The sequence below is a fragment of the Thermobia domestica genome, chromosome 8 (genome assembly GCF_964235325.1).
Source record: "Thermobia domestica chromosome 8, izTheDome1.hap1.1, whole genome shotgun sequence".
In the NCBI taxonomy this organism is placed as follows: Eukaryota; Metazoa; Arthropoda; class Insecta; order Zygentoma; family Lepismatidae; genus Thermobia; species Thermobia domestica.
The window spans coordinates 36605163-36611021 of NC_137461.1; the positions used below are offsets into that span (position 1 = coordinate 36605163).

General features: G+C 33.4%; 1 long non-coding RNA gene across 1 annotated transcript; it reads left to right on the forward strand.

Annotated features, from left to right (window-relative positions):
- Positions 1-979: 979 nt before the first annotated feature.
- On the forward strand, positions 980-4007 carry LOC145691641 (uncharacterized). The gene is made up of 3 exons (XR_014132454.1): positions 980-1018; positions 2560-2689; positions 3807-4007. It is a non-coding gene; the product is annotated as an uncharacterized LOC145691641 (long non-coding RNA).
- The last annotated feature ends 1852 nt before the right edge of the window (positions 4008-5859 follow it).

Genomic DNA, 5859 nt, shown 5'->3' on the forward strand with positions numbered 1-5859 from the left:
AGTATCCAGTAAACAAATTGTTCTTGTCTAACGTATATGGTTTGTTTCCTAAGAGACAGTTATATATATCCATCCACTCTCCCTCTCTCTCTCTCTCTCTCTACACACACACACACACACACACACACACACATATATATATATATATATATATATATATATATATATATATATATATATATACGAGTACATTGTCTAAGGTTCATATTATTTTGCCACCCTAGCAATTCCAACTCAACACTCCTTTATGACATAAATTATCTGCACCTTCAATAATCGCATTGTTAATATAGAGTAAAATTTAAACAACCTAATATTAAGGAAGTGTAAGAAAAGAGAATATAACTTTATTTGAAGTAAACAACTTTTTCACTGTAACCTTATTTGATTTAGGTAATACATCAGTAACATTTGAAGGTCATTACGTTAACAAAAAGTAAAAAAAAAAAAAAAAAAAGGATGTAGAAAAAAATAATGTAAAATGAAGTAAACAACTTTTAGGATGGATTTTATTTGAATCAAGTGCAGATGTGTATTGTAAAATTTAAAAATATATACTATAACATTTGCTGTAGATAATACTGAACCTCAGAAGTAGGAAGTATTTGAAAGTGCATTGGGACCGATATTTTTTTTTTTTCATAAAAGAGATATAACTTATTGTGTACTTGATCTCTTCATATAATAATTTTAAAATTTTACAAATATTTCACACTTAAGTTTTGTTTTATTTACGAAAGAATGTCATTGAAAAAGTAATCAAACTGTGCTTTGTGAATCATGGCAGTTTATTGTAATTATTGCCCTTCAAACTTATGCTTGATTGCATTCGTGAGAATCTGATAAATAACGTAATTACTTAGTAAGTTCAAATAGAATTACACATGACTGAATAGTCTATCATGTGTTATTGTTTCAAGGTTTAAATTACATATAAATTTAGCTGTAAAACGTGATTTACATATAGAGTGTTATTCTCAATAGAAAGACAAACACATCGAGCATCATGTTTACCAAGGTAAGCTATAAACTTAAGTTAATACAAGAAGTAATGAGGATTTAATCCGTTCCTTTAAATCTCAACGTAGATATTCATAATTAAGTCTGAGTAAAACGAATGAACTAATAGCATTTAAGACTGCATGTAGATTTAAATAAATCTGTATGGAAGTTCAAGAGAAGTATAGCATATAAACGATTTAAATTGGAAAAATAAGAAAGCAAAATAAAAAAATAGTTATGGATATCTTTACGACTACTTTGACTAAAATAAAGCATATGATTTTTAAAATCTATCATATTAGCCCGTAAGTAGGTGCGTGGGGGTAAACGTCTACCCCCAATAAATTGCTTCAATGATTTTCTAAAATATGCAAAATACTTAGAAGTTTAGAATTAGAAGTGTAGGTTTCCAATGCAAAATTTCCATGAAACTAAGTGAAAATTGAAATATTGTATAAAATTCCATATTCTGACATGAAAATTAATGTAAAATAATCTATTTCAAAAGCATATCCAAGTATACATATATTTTTATAGTTTTTTTCCTAATTATGTGTCTGACCCGTATATGTAGATCCAATAAAATTCTAATTTTTTGGTTCGAATGCAAAACAATTTTGTACCTTCTTTTTATCTCGCCACTATGAGTTAAACAATGAAAACATGTAAAATACTACATATTTTTATTTTCATTTTTAGAACAGAAGTTACTGGAATCTTGAAATTTGTTAATCCTTCATTAGAAAGGATAGGTAATATGGACAGCTATCTTTCATTAGAAAGGATAGGTAATATGGACAGCTATCTTTCATTAGAAAGGATAGGTAATATGGATAGCCCTTGCTAAACATCTACTCCAAATTGCCATTAGTAACTGGCAGAAACAAAATACTTAATTGTAGTATGTTTTCCCATAACGCGTGCCTACTTACAAAGTTTGACACTCATACTCAAGGGTTAATTCCAATAGAAACTTTATTTATTAATATATTTATAATTTTTATGTTACTATTTTCATTAAATAGCAATAGAAGTAACCCTAAGTGTAAATCAAACTCTGATAAAACCACCATAATTACATTTTGTACACAAGTTCATTATATTTCACTTTCAGTTTGAATTTTGTGTTTAGCGTCCTTATACAACACCAAGGTTATGATGGATGAGGAGTACAATTAACATAGACCCTATCCATGGCTTGAGTTTGTTGAGTTTAACGTCCCGTTCAGTAGCGAGGCTATATGAGACGTGAACCTACTGATTAATGTGGAATCCAAACCACATGAGCTCCCGCCGGGAGGCTAGAGTTTCTGTTGCACACGCCATCAACCCCCTTAGGAAAGGCTTTATCTTACCACTCTTTCTCTCCTTCAGGAGGTGGTTTACAGATACACGCTTTCAGTCGTGGCTCGGAATATATATTTAAAATAGAATTAATTTTAAAGATACATAATATTGAAAAATTGAATTTAAACGTTCAATAATTTAGTGAAAACTCAACATATTCCTCCTAATGTATAAAAATCTTTTCGATTAAACTCGTTGTTTGTTTCTCAGGTGTTCATTTGCCTTGCCCTGACTGTTTGCGTCGCTTTGGCTGTTCCTATGCCAATGCCTTATCCTCAAAGAATTCCTCTGCAACAACAACAGAGAGGAGAGAATATGCAGACAGCTAACATGATGTGGGGTAAGTTATTATCATGTCAAAAACTAATTAATTTTTCCATTTATCTATTAATTTTGTTTCAAGAAAAACATGTTGTGCTTTTGCTTTTGTGGTTCAAGCGAATATGAAATCAGTCAAATTAGATTTATGTAGTTGATGTAGTAACGTAAAAATCCAGTTTTTATTGACTTTCCTGCTAGAATATATCTGTATTCTTTATTGTTCTAGTCAGAAGTGTTATAAGTTTATAGTATATTTGTGGTTAATATACTTTTAAAAAATATTTTTAAAAATAAACTGAAAAATGTTGTTGCATATACAAAATATAAAAGGAAAGAAACATTCATTTAATGTAAGAATTGCTTCTGCTGGGTCCATGAGGATAATAACCTGATAGGTATTATTTTCTGCATGAAACTCGTTCATTGCTTTAACATGTTTCCTTACACTTTCTCTCTTTACTTTGTTCAATTAAAAATTTCTTGAGCTTTCTTAAGTTGAATGTCTCCAGTCAATTCTTAAATATAATACTTCTATGGCAAATTTGGAGACAATAACTCCGATTAATAACTAAGATTATTGATAGTCTCCGTAAAACTTCTCACATCAACTTGTAAATACTCCCAATTTTACAAATGAACGCACTTTATTCATGAATAATGACATAAATAAAGTTTACTAGGTTAGTACGAAAGTTTTTTTATTATTATTATTTTTCCTTATTATTAGGCTGAGACCGACCAATGACCTGAGTCTGGTACAGTAAAGGGTTCCACAGTCTTCTTGAAAGATCATCCATCAGAATATATGCAGTTGTTCGTCACAATGTCTTGCGTTGAAGAGAGCTGGATTGCAGGATAATGCTTTGTACCAAAAGAAAACCAAAATTTCAAAGCAACACAAATATTTATAAATGTTAAAATAACTATTAGCAACATCGATGTAACACATTAACCACATATATTCATAGTACTATACATTCAGTGGTCGTATATTGTTAGCATCACCAGCGCTTATTAAATCCGACTGCGGTGACTTAATTTAATATATATAGTCTACATGGTTTCTTAAGCTTACATTTAATAGCACTTTGTTACTTACATGTTTGATTTTTTTTAAATATATTCTTTGGTTTTAGGATTCCCATGGTTCTGGGGATAATTTACAAAGATAAATGGACATCACGCAAAGGACAAAAGAATTGACAAGGAAAAACATAGCAGAGCTTGTTTATAAAATATCTAGTCATAGCATTAGAAGCCTCTCAATCATTGGACGGAGAAACTTATGTCTTAACCTGATTATGTAACACTAGAAGCACAAATAAAAGCTAATAAAATTCAAATAGTCGTTCCAGTTAATTTGCAAACTATATTAAAAGAAACTTTTTAAACGTCTTTATTGCTTACTAATTCTTCCCAAAGGGCCTGGTGCTAGTTCTTTTTATAAGGAGTAAATGGACGTCGTAATATTCTGGTATATTGTGTTTTTGGCAACACTTAAATAATCTACCTTCCTACCAAGAGATGGCGTGTCGAGGTCAGGTCTTACGTGACCTGCAGCAGTCACGTGCAGCCGCAGCCAGTGAAACTTGTCGAAACCAGTTGAGAAAAAGGCCTCGTTGTGTTAAGCCGGGTGAGTGTCAGTGTGTGATAATGCCGTATTCGATACCCCAGTGTGTTGCCATTGTTGAAGGGTTCATTGTCACTGGATCTTTTGTGAAAACAAAGAATTTGTTTCGGGAGAAATTTCCAGAACGTTCTGTGCCAGCAAAAAGCACCATTCAGGAATTGATTGAAAAATGGCGGCGTACAGGATCGGTTCAAAATGCTCCCAGGAACAGACGACCATCTGTCTGCACACCTGAATCAAAGATGCAGGTGGAGGAGATAATGACAAGAAGTCCTCGAAAGTCAACCAGGAGATTGAGTCAACAGGTTCATGCGAGTGAGAGAAGTGGCAGACGTGCTTTAAGGGGACTGAAGTTAAAAATGTACCGGATAAATGTTGTGCAAGAACTGAAGGAGCCTGACCTGCATAAGAGGGTGCATTTCTGTTCATGGCTGTTGAGTAATGATGCCAGTGGTTTCTTGGATCTGGTTTCTTGGAGCCTGTCTGGGTACGTAAATTCCAAAAACAACCGGTATTGGTCGACAGAAAATCCACACGCAATCCACCAGGTACCCTTGCAAGATGAGAAGATTGGTGTTTGGTGTGCCATTTCCGCCACACGCGTTATTGGGCCCATATTCTTTGAGACGACAGTGAACAGTGACGTGTATATGGGAATTCTGGAGGAGTTTTATACACACTTGACCGAAGAGGAGCGTCAGTTATGTTACTTTCAGCAGGACGGTGCAACATGCCACACATCAGCTGCATCATTGTCCCTTGTGCATGAGATGTTTACACCAGAGAGGACAATCAGCAAAGGCTTGTGGCCTCCTCGGTCACCAGACTTGTCCACGTGTGACTTTTACTTATGGGGACTGTTAAAGGGAAGAGTATACGAAACAAGTCCACACACAATTGAAGAACTCAAGACCAGGATCCAGGATGTCACCAATAGCATTACAACACAAGAACTGACAAGGGTATATATGAATCTACTCAATCGTGCTCACATGTGTGTTGAAGTGGGCGGAGGACACTTTCAGCACCTGCTGTGAAGGTAAGTAGTCATATTCAATACATTACATTTCATTTATGTGTTGTAGTTAATCATATTCAATACATTACATTTCATTTTATGTGTTCATTTTACGGGCCGGTTTTACGTGCCGCACCCTGTATAATACTTTCTAAAATTATATATTTACTACTACTACTACTACTACTACTACTACTACTACTACTACTACTACTACTACTACTACTACTACTACTACTACTACTACTATTACTGCTACTATTACTACTACTACTACTACTACTACTACTAATAATAATAATAATAATATAACAGTTGTGTTTCTGCATGTGTTTGAAATCATAGTTTTTCGTAGAAAGAAGCAGCATAGATCTATTTAATTTTGTTTACAGATATATCTTTACCTGATTTAGTCGTGTTAGAAGCCGTTTACTGCTTTGGTGGATACGTGGTGGTGAACAAAATGTATTCACAAACAGAGAGGATAAATACTCAGAACAATGCATATTAATGGGTGTGGAGTATATTACCCGTATCACCA